Raw genomic sequence first — 12055 nt, forward strand, 5'->3', positions numbered from 1 at the left:
TTTAATTTGACATAATTTTATCATATTTTTAATTACAAATTCATATATTTAAATAACAAATACTATATAATAATAGTCATAATAATGCAAAAACATATTAAGCAATCATATTTTTACTTACAAAATAATATATATAAAATTACAATATCGAGCGTGGTATTGACGGTATGGAGAGACCCCGTTCCTCCTCCTCCCGTCCCCGCTGCTGTGCCACGTGTGGCCACCGCATGCTACCGGCTTGGAGTGGTGACGTGATCTGCCCCCTCTGTCAGGGACCGGACCCGCGGGGTCCTAGTCACGTCCTGAAAGACAGGGGGCGAGATGCTGCACCAAGATGGACCAGATCTGTGCCCTACTGGCTGCTCAAGGTTTATTTAGCCGCCCTCTCCTCATGTCATGTCAGGATTGATGGCGAGCCTCAGGGCCCTCATTTTTTAGCAGCGCAGTTTCTGAAAGGTGCACGTAGGCAGAGGCCTACCCACGCTCCTTCTTTGCCCGCATGGCGCCTTGATGTAGTGCTGGACGCGCTTTCTAAGGCCCCATTTGAGCCCTTGCAGTCATATGACTTAAGGTTTGCATCACTGAAGACGGCGTTTTTGCTGGCAATCACGTCAGCGAGTTACATGCCCTGTCTGTTCACCCTGTGTGTGTCCGTTTTGCAGGAGATGGTTCCAGGGTTACACTTTGACCTAATCCTGCATTCCTCCCGAAGGTGCTGTCTCCTTTCCATATCAACAGGCCTATTGAGTTGATGGCTTTCCATCCACCACCCTTCTCTTCGGAGGAGGAGAGTAGGCTACACCTGTTGACCTGCTGCGGGCTCTCAGGTGCTATTTGAAGCGCACCAAGGACATTCGATGTTCGGACCAATTGTTTGTGGCCGGGCGCTTTCAAAGCAGCGCCTCTCGCACTGGATTGTGGACACCATTACCACGGCTTATGAGTCAACTGGAGCCCCAGTGCCTGAACACCTGGTGGCCTACTCGACTCAAGGTGTAGCCACGTCGTGGGCCCTTTTTCCAAGGCGCCCCACTGGCAGACATCTGTGCGGCTGCGAGTTGGGTCTTGCCGCACACCTTTGTTCGGTTCTACAGGCTGGACGTGACGGGCCCAGTTCCTTCTATTGGGAATCCGGTGTTGGCTTCAGCTGAGTCGCAGTAGCCTGTTAGGCACTGGCTCCTGGCTTTTCTATCCCTGTCTGCCCCTGTTGAGCATGCTTGGGAAAAGCAATGCAGAACCGTTATCCCTTCCTACCGGACTGTGACTTGTATACAGTTCATTCTATAGGTGGGAGTGCATGTGTTTTTTACACGTGTACCCCGCCATTGTACATAGTTCCTTTGTCAGCAGGCCTTGGCCCCTCCCTAGCTATACTAGCTGTGCTGAGGGCCGCTGCTGCTTTATTCAGCAGTAGGCTTTGAGTTTGCTGTTGTGCCCCGCTGTGTATATAGTTCATTTATTGACATCAGTAGAGCATCTGTTGCCGCTAGCTTCCGCAGTGGGTATCCTGCTCCTGTGTCATGTGTGTGGTGCATGAACTGGCTCCTGCGCCCCGCAGTGTATATAGTTCTTTAGAATATACAGTTGAGCTTGTCCGCTCCTTATTAAGTTTAGCATGGACAACTGCTCCTGTTGTTAGCGAGGGCACTCGTGCTTCGCTATGTATATAGTTCCTTTGCCAGCAGTCTGTGGCCCCGCCCTAGCTATGCTAGGGCTGAGGCCACTGCTGCGGTGTCCAGCGGAAGGCACTTGAGTTGGTTCTTGTTGGTCCACTGTGTATATAGTTCCATTATTCGTAATTGAACTATCCAGCAGATGCTATCTAGTCTGGTTAGCCCGCTGTATGTTGAGCACGGGCTCAACGGACTGCGACCTGTGCTTATATGGTGTGGTCTGGGTATTGGCCCTGCTCCTAGCCCTGCTAGTAGAGCAGGAGACTGCTATTACTAGGCTTCATGGTAGGCACAAGGTCTTGTTGCCTGTGGATACACCATTGCTTATTTCTTCCCAGTTCAGCGTGACTGTGGTCTTCGCGTCTGAGCAGCCCAAATGTGGCCCAAGGGGCCCCTGTGGTTCTATCATAGAGTTGGTACGGCTCCTAGTAGGTTCGCCTCGGGGCAGGCTCTCTTACCAGCTCGCTGCCTCCTCCCTTGCGACGGTTTGGTTATACTGTAACACCTCCCCCTTGGGCAGTGCTTCTGACTCGAAAGATAACGATAGGTTGCGTATGAAACCCCGGTTATCTGAGAAAACAAGCACTGCCCAAGGGTTGCAAGCTCGCGCGGGAGTTCAAGCTCCCGGCAAAAAGAGGAAGTCCTTGTGCAGACGTCACCTTTTATACAAACAGGAAGTGGAAGGGTCCTGTTTGAGTGACGGGCACAAGGGCCAATGGCAGCTTTGATAGACAAAAGTATTCGATGCGTTCCAGCGATGCACGCTGAAAACCCCTCCCCCTTGGGCAGTCCTTCTTTTCTCAGATAACCGGGGTTGCATATGCAACCTATCGTTCTTTGTCTATGGTTAAATCCCTCTCACTTTGTAACTTTTACTAGTAAGTCAAATTGAGATTTTAAAAGTTGGTACATGTGAGTCAGAGCCAAGAAGGTTGAATTCAGACTGTAGGTTGTTTATGTACATGGGTAAATTACTTTTGCTAGCCTAGTATAGTACTATATACCAATGCTTTATTGTCCTTCAGGCTAAATCATTTTGTATACCAAACAATGGTGAGTGACATATTCTGAGTAATGCACTTAAACTAGTGCTAATCATGCTCTGAAACCAACCCATAGAGAACAAGGTGAAATCTGGATTAATGGCAAAGCACAGCCATAAACTGTCAACATAATCAAGCCCAGGTAGAAATATAGATGTCTAATTATTTTGAGCACTAATCTTACATTTCATAAAGAAAAGCATTTAATTCTTAGCAATTGTTAGGTGTATGCTGTACGTATTCCAGTTAGTTCACTGTAATGACAGAAATGAGAAGTTCATTTCTTTAGCACACTCACGGAAAACCATTTATTTTTAAACAGTTACTAGATAGTCAGTTTAGGCCTTCATCTTAGTTATTTCTAATAGCAAGAGTGCTTAAAATTATTAATTGAATTATATATCTTTGTTCCCCCTTTTTCTTACTGCTCTCATAAAATAACATTTTATTCAAGCAATAACAGCGTAGCCTAAATATACAACATATCTTAAAGTACAAGGCATCTGAAAGCTGTGTATGGTCTCAATGCATTTGATGTGGAGGATTAATTCTACTGAAAATGGTCAAAACTGTGGACTTTTATTGAATGTTAAATTTGACAGTGTTCTCTCTTAAGGACCTGTTGCCTGTGGGACGTTGCTGCTTTGGTTGTGTCCAGTGCCATTTCAGATAAGAGAGGCTCTGCAGGACAAGCAGGACAGAAACCCGTCTCACAGACACTCTGCCTGCTCTGCATCTCCATTTCCCCTCTCCACCGCACACAGCTGAACGTTATTCTGAATCTTACACAGAGCGCTCAGCTTCTGACACTGATGGCAACATGGGGCCTGGCTCCGAGCCTGAGGAAAACCATGAGGTAATTCAAACTTATTTAATTTCTATACTGTGAAATGTCAGATTGAAAGTGGTTTCTGTTCTTAATGTTTGTATTGTTTATGTATTTCATGTATTTTTGTACAGTTTTGTGTTGACGAGTCCTACATCAACATGAATGTGAATTTCAATGTGAAGAGCACGTGTCATGCTCTGTAATGCAAGGGAGCAATGAGGGGCTGTAGAGACACTCATAAGAGTAGCAGGAGCACTTTTTTATGAACTACTAATTTGTTATATTTTAATAGAATATGAAATGTAGTAGAAAGTTGTATCAGATCAGACCACTGGACAGAAACACCCCACCAAGACTGAGTTTTCATGTTTCTGCACATGTCACCTACAAACTGTTGACAGAGTGGATGAGGGTCTACAGCAGAGGTTCCCCATCCTGAGGTTGTGACAAAGTCAGGGTGAGTTTTGTTTAATATGTTTTTAAATTATTATTATTATTATTATTATTATTATTATTATTATTATTAAATTATTATATTGTTATTTTAAATATATTATTCTGTAAGTAAAAATATGATTGCTTAATATGTTTTTGCATTATTATTACTATTATTATATAGTATTTGTTATTTATATATATGAATTTGTAATTAAAAATATGATAAAATTATGTCAAATTAAATCAAAATTATAAACCACATTAATGTACATAGTATAACAACATGATACATATGATACAAAAAACATGTCTTAGTATTTTAGGGGTTGGAGGCTAATTTGAAAATGTTACAATGGGGTAAGGTTTTAAAGCCCTGGCCTACAAAGTCATTTTAAACCCCACCGCACAGCATTGTCAAAGCCCTGCTACCCGCTATCAATGCAGTTGTTAGCTCTGTATTAGACAAGTGTCTAAAAGTTGCATGAATAGATTAATAATACCCCTGTACTACTGGTAAACCTTTAAGTTTACATCATAATTTTTGTAAGTGTTGGAATATGTTGAGGGTGAGCCTATTTGTTTCTGTGTCTGTGAAATAAGCCATTTTACAAAACATAGAGTTTGTAGTGATTTTTCAGAGTTTCAGGGTTTAGTAGAATGCAGTTTTGGTTCATATAAATATGACGTTGTGCTTATTTCAGTCTGCTGTGTGTGTTTCCTGAAGACTGACTGCATTTTCACTATGTAGTTTGCAGATTACTCCTAGAAGTTACATAAATAATTTTACAAAACTTAAAATTTGCAGTAAAATACCATTTGTGCTTATTATATCCTTGCAGTGTGGTCCCTATTTCTGTGTTTTGTATGTGTGTCATGCTTGCAGTTGTCACCATGTATTTGTAGGTTTGAAAAATAAGGTATTTCCAAAGGAATAGAAACTTAAGTGTTTCTCACTTTATTTACAATAGATACCTGATGTACTTTGTCGCCAGAACCTGGTATAACTTTGAAAAAGAAGCCAAGAGTGAAAGACTGAATAGAATATATATGGAATATGCTGGAAATTACATTACTCCGTACAGGTCAGTGTTTCTTTCTGTCCAATGTTGGTGTTGTGAACCAGAAATTAATGATTACAAGTATCTATACAACATTTCATGGAGTATCTTTTTCTACTTCTGACTATGTTCCATGTTGTAAAATGCTTGTTTGTCACAATAAAAGTCACCATTGTGTGTGTGTGTGTGTGTGTGTGTGTGTGTGTGTGTGTATTTTATTAATTCTATACATTTGAGCACAAACAAATCATATATACATATATTATTTATTACATATGAGTATTCACAAATAGTGCTTCACTGTGTCTCTCTAAGAAAAGTGGTGTGCATGTCTTTAGTGTCTATTGATAAATAAAACCTAACAAGATATATATATGTTTGTGTGTGTGTGTGTAATGGAATGAAATGCAGTATATTCTTAAATATGATACATGTTAAGGCTACGTTTGAGCATTCACTAATGTAACAAATATAATAAGTACAGTGCTGGTCAAAATGAACAGATATAATTCTATATATTTCACTGTTGTTCTCTATTGTCTATTGATAAATATAAACTAAAGAGATATAGGTATGTGTGTTTATCTGTGTTTGCTTAAATATATATGTAATGACATGCAATATATGTAAGTCTATACATTTCTTAATCGATTTTTTCTTACCTTTTTATTTTGCAAACACAGTATCATCCTAACCCTAATCATAAAACATATAAACTAAAAACACATGTGGGTTCAAATCCCACTCTGGGTAAATATTAATTTTTCTTTTTAATTTACTAAAACAGTATCATAAAACAGTGTAACCTTAAATATATATAAAACGTTTATTTTTCTTATTTTTTAATTTACTAAAACAGTATAATCAAACATAATCTAAAATAAAATATATATGTGTATTTACAACTTTTATTTTTCTCAAATGTATACAATATAACCTTGTGTATATATATATATATATATATATATATATATACAACTTTTATTTTTCTTATTTTTTAATTTACTAAAACAAATCATAAAACATTATAACCTAAAATAAAATATAAAACTTTTATTTACTTATACTCTTTTTATTTACTAAAACAGTATCATAAAACAATATAACCTATTGATTATATATATATATATACACTCACCTAAAGGATTATTAGGAACACCTGTTCAATTTCTCATTAATGCAATTATCTAACCAACCAATCACATGGCAGTTGCTTCAATGCATTTAGGGGTGTGGTCCTGGTCAAGACAATCTCCTGAACTCCAAACTGAATGTCTGAATGGGAAAGAAAGGTGATTTAAGCAATTTTGAGCGTGGCATGGTTGTTGGTGCCAGACGGGCCGGTCTGAGTATTTCACAATCTGCTCAGTTACTGGGATTTTCACGCACAACCATTTCTAGGGTTTACAAAGAATGGTGTGAAAAGGGAAAAACATCCAGTATGCAGCAGTCCTGTGGGGGCGAAAATGCCTAGTTGATGCTAGAGGTCAGAGGAGAATGGGCTGATTCAAGCTGATAGAAGAGCAACTTTGACTGAAATAACCACTCGTTACAACCGAGGTATGCAGCAAAGCATTTGTGAAGCCACAACACGTACAACCTTGAGGCGGATGGGCTACAACAGCAGAAGACCCCACCGGGTACCACTCATCTCCACTACAAATAGGAAAAAGAGGCTACAATTTGCACAAGCTCACCAAAATTGGACAGTTGAAGACTGGAAAAATGTTGCCTGGTCTGATGAGTCTCGATTTCTGTTGAGACATTCAGATGGTAGAGTCAGAATTTGGCGTAAACAGAATGAGAACATGGATCCATCATGCCTTGTTACCACTGTGCAGGCTGATGGTGGTGGTGTAATGGTGTGGGGGATGTTTTCTTGGCACACTTTAGGCCCCTTAGTGCCAATTGGGCATCATTTAAATGCCACGGCCTACCTGAGCATTGTTTCTGACCATGTCCATCCCTTTATGACCACCATGTACCCATCCTCTGATGGCTACTTCCAGCAGGATAATGCACCATGTCACAAAGGTCGAATCATTTCAAATTGGTTTCTTGAACATGACAATGAGTTCACTGTACTAAACTGGCCCCCACAGTCACCAGATCTCAACCCAATAGAGCATCTTTGGGATGTGGTGGAACGGGAGCTTCGTGCCCTGGATGTGCATCCCACAAATCTCCATCAACTGCAAGATGCTATCCTATCAATATGGGCCAACATTTCTAATGAATGCTTTCAGCACCTTGTTGAATCAATGCCACATAGAATTAAGGCAGTTCTGAAGGCGAAAGGGAGTCAAACACAGTATTAGTATGGTGTTCCTAATAATCCTTTAGGTGAGTGTATATACAACTTTTATTTTTCTTATTTTTTAATTTACTAAAACAAATCATAAAACATTATAACCTAAAATAAAATATAAAACTTTTCTTTTCTTATACTCTTTTTATTTACTAAAACAGTATCATAAAACAATATAACCTATTGATTATATATATATATCTGTATTTAAAACTTTTATTCTCTTTTTATTTACTAAAATAGTAGCATAAAACAATATAACTTTAAATATATATATGTATTTAAAACTTTTCTTATTCTCTTTTTATTTACTTAAACAGTATCATAAAACAATATAACCTTAAAAACACAGTTTATGCTATTAAACATTACACCTCCACACCAGCAGTGTGAGGTGCCCTTGGACATTCACCATGATGGATGTCACCCTAACAAAATGGCTACCATCTTACCAGATGACCTATGACCTTACAAATGGCCGATATCAGTCAAAATGGCCGATATCATCCAAGATGGCTGACAAGGGAGGGTCAAATGGTAACCCAGGGGGGTGCTGGGAAGGAGAGAGGAGTTCCGGTTCAATGGTACATAAGGAGGGAGGGTCAAAGAGTAACCCAGGGGGGTGCTGGGAAGGAGAGAGGAGTTCCAGTTCAAAAGTACATAGGGAGGGCGGGACTTCCGGCTGTCAAAATAAGTGATGCTGCCATCTATACTACTCACAGACACAGTTAGCCACAGCCACGGCTTCTTCCAATTCTCGTCAGTGTTCCAGATTCGATGTTTTTTTTCTTCAGTGACGTTGTAAACACGCACGTGGGGAGCACATCAAAACCCAGTTTTGTGATTCAGTTACAGAAACAACTGACACAGCGGAGCAGTAGGGGTTGTAACATTTTTTGGTCCAAGGTCTGGACCACAGCGACTGAGTGGTCCGGACCTCGGCACTGTGGTCCACGGAGTGGTCCCGATCACGTAACGCAAATTGGGATGGGTTTTTGTTTAGTTTTTTTGGACACACCGTATAAAACCCATTTACTGTCAAATATATTATCGACATATCCAAACTACAAACATAATGATCATAAATGTACAATATTAATAGTATAATTCTCATTTGTAACATAGCCGATAGCTGATTTCTTTTTTAATCTTATCTATCAGACAATTTGTAGGAAGCTGTGCTAACGTTACTCTGAAAAATGCGCTTACATTGAGCAACTTTGTCATTCTGAATGAAATTATTCAAGTTATCAATTTTTCCTCATCATGACTGAAGAGAAAAGATAGCTTATTTAGAATCTTATCTTTAATTTAATGTCAGCCTATTTACATGTCCTCTGTTTGCGCTCTGCCAAGAAATGTTTTATCAACTTTTTTGGTTAAACCATATCTTCCTTATTTTATCACTGTGAGATCTAGCAACATTAAAAACAAAAGCATAGGTTGTTTTGTTTATGTATGGTTAACATTGTAATAGTTGGTATTTTAAAGAGAGATTATAAGAGATGTATTAACGTATTGATCATCTGATGCCCTTTGTCTTTTCTTGAAGGATAATGTCATTATGAAGAAGATAAAACTTTTTTTTTTAAACACCTCCCCCCAGCAGGATTTGGGTCGCCTCCGCACTGTTTCTGCTGAAACAAAAAAACAAGTGTCAATCTCTGCAGGAATCTACTCCGGCTCCCCCTTCTGGTGATGAAGAGGAACCCGAGTCCAAGATGCTTCCAACCAGCCCTCAGGCGCTCCCTTCGGCTGTAGGTCACGCTCCAGGGGGCCGGGGGAGTTAAGAGGGTGTCACTGGACGGGGACGACAAACGCCTCCAGTGACAGACGGACGCACACAGAGAGAGAAAGAGACAGAGAGAGAGAGTTGCACTTCCTCCTGCAATGCAATAAATATGCCCAAAATAAGGGACACATTCCTTAACAAAATAATGAATGCCACCCTACCTTTGACAAAACTGAGAAAAAATAAAAATGGTCAGTCCTCCTGGAGGAGGGACACACAGCCTCCCTGGCTGCCCAATATGTCACCGCCTGCCACAGCCTGAGGGGCACAGTGACACATGAGCACCAGCTGTAAATAAAATGTAAATACTCATTTGTAATGCATGTCATTGTATTTCCAAAAAGGAATCTGTAAACACTAAACCTATTTTCTTTAGTTCTATGTATTAAAGATCATTTTTAGTTTATTACATTTTGTTTTTCTGTACTTTTATACATCTTATTGTGATTTTGGCAGGACGCTGTCTGTCACGGCATGGCTGCTGCTGACGCACACTAATTAGGTGCTCATGTGTTGCAGCCGTGTTGTCCGCTGCTTCGCAGACAGCTTGTGAGCTCACGGCTGCAGGCAATGATCACTGAGGCGACTGTGACGTCATTGGCAGGTGTGCTTCATCTATTTAATCCCTCTCCTTCCCCGAGGGAGACTTTATTGTGACTGCCCGGAGCACCCTGTTTGTGTGGATGTTTTGTGTGCTGGTTTTGCCTTGTTTTCCCCTTTTTGTGTTTTTTTCTGTTGGACTATTGTGAACCCCAATAAAGCTCGGACACCGCCGGAACCCGAGACTCTCTCCGTTTATTGTGTCCGGCATTTACATTTGGTGGCCAATGTGGGGAAGCTTTGTGACATACTTACCCTGAACTCTGTACCCGGAAGGACAGCTATGGAGGCGTCTCCAGTGGAACAGTTGTTGGCCCCAGTGGTGAAGCTGCAGGCTCAAAAACAACAAACTCTCGAGACGCTTGTCCAGCAACTTCAAGTACCAGCTCCTGCACCTAACCCTGCTGTTTACCGCAGCAAACCCGGCTTGGGCAGGTCTGCAGATTCCAAAGATGGGACCGGAGGACGACCCAGAGGCTCTGAATTTCTGTCCAATATTAAAGATCCTAGGCTCTCATTGTCTGATTTGGCTGGGGCACAATTGGGACATGTCTCTGGGGACCGATCACCATTAGTGACTGCAGGTGATGAGAGGGGCAGGGACAGCCTTCCCTCTGACTCCAGTCGTGTAGCAGCCAACAGTACCCTGTTGGACCCAGGGGAAGGAACGAGTTCTGGGACTCACCTCCTCTCTCCTTCTTCCAGTGGAAGGCCCGACACTGGATCCCGCCTTCAACCGGGTTTCCGATTTCGCTATGGACCAGACACAGGATGATGCCCTGGGACATATATATGACCAGGTCAGAGTTGTTGATGGTTGCATAGTGAATACACAGAGGGCACTTTGTGTTTCTCTCCAAACCAGCAGCCAAACCGATCATGCTGGATGATGTTGCAGACAGAATAACGTTCACCACGGTGCCTCCACACTCTTTCACGAATACCAATCGAGCTGCACGGTGCTGGGCTGTGAGCACAGGTCCCACTAGAGGATGACGGGCCCTCGTGCCACCCTCATAGAGTCTGTTTCTGACAGTTTAGTCAGAAACATGCACACCAGTAGACTGCTGGAGGTCATTTTGGAGGGCTCAGGCAATGCTCCTCCTGTTCCTCCTCGCACAAAAAAGCAGATACTGGTCCTTCTGGTTCTTCTGATAGCACGGATGAATGTGCCATACTGGAGGAGCTGGACTACCTGTGCAACCTGAATGGGCTGCAGGGAGCACCTCATAATTCCAGTAGTGACAAGGACACTAGCAAAAGGCAAAACTAGAGAAGAATCAGTCAGGAAGGATAAGGAGAGAGCAATCGTCTGTGGCCACCACCTGCAAAACCATTCCCTTTTTGGGGTTGTCTTGCTGTTGCCTATCTCCGGTGCACCTGCTGTCACTTTCATTTGCACCAAAACAAGAGACAGTGATTCACAACCGCTTAGGCTTCCTAACTGTACAGATTAATATGCCTGAACTGTAACTGACTTGGTATTATGCTGTGATGATTACTTGTTCCCTTATTTTTTTGAGAGGTGTATTATAGAAGATAGCCTTGAGAATGCGGCCACAGAATTGCGGGAATCCGTGACTTTCAACACTTATGCAACCGAGTCGAGGTGACCAACAGCTCAATGTCTGGTTGGCACCAATGCTTAGATGTGCCATTCATGAAACTTGCGTTGATTCTTGAAGCCACTGGCATTGCTTCCCTCTCCAAGTCTGTGTAATAAGGAATTGGCAGGAGCCCACGAGTTGAAACTATCAGAGGACAGAATGCAAATGAAGTGTTCTGAGAAAAGCAAAGCGGCGAAAGGACATTTTCCCGTGTGCATGTAGATGGCCGACTTTGACACGGCTTGATGAAGTCTTGTGGATCCTACCACTGCTTAAGTGCACTACTACGCTTGCCTTCAGGGAGTTTCATGTCAAACATTCAAAAAACAGGACTCGAACTAGACGGATGAGCACCTACGATCGGTCTTGGCCGATGTGGGGATCGAACCCAAGACCTTGGCGTTATTAGCACCACGCTCTAACCAACTGAGCTAACCGGCCATCAAAAGCAGTCTCTCTGCCAGGCATTTCCTCATGTTTATGTAATTTGGCTGCAAAATGCATTACACACAAGTGTGAAAAGAACACTTTTGCAATTCCTAGCATTGGTGATGCTATAAATCAATCTGTCAGGAGTGGGATTTGAACCCACGCCTCCATCAGGAGACCAGAAAACCCTTCTACACTCTTCAAGGGAACAACACCTTAAGTCTGGCAAATTAGACCACTCGGCCATTCTGAGAGGATGTATACGTCCACCGGGAGAT

At 41.8% G+C, this 12055-nt stretch overlaps 1 non-coding gene across 1 annotated transcript; it reads right to left on the reverse strand.

Annotated features, from left to right (window-relative positions):
• Nucleotides 1–11715: 11715 nt before the first annotated feature.
• trnai-aau (transfer RNA isoleucine (anticodon AAU)) lies at nt 11716–11789 on the reverse strand. Its single transcript has one exon. It is a non-coding gene; the product is annotated as a tRNA-Ile (tRNA).
• Nucleotides 11790–12055: the final 266 nt, after the last annotated feature.

The sequence above is a fragment of the Amia ocellicauda genome, chromosome 12 (genome assembly GCF_036373705.1).
Source record: "Amia ocellicauda isolate fAmiCal2 chromosome 12, fAmiCal2.hap1, whole genome shotgun sequence".
In the NCBI taxonomy this organism is placed as follows: Eukaryota; Metazoa; Chordata; class Actinopteri; order Amiiformes; family Amiidae; genus Amia; species Amia ocellicauda.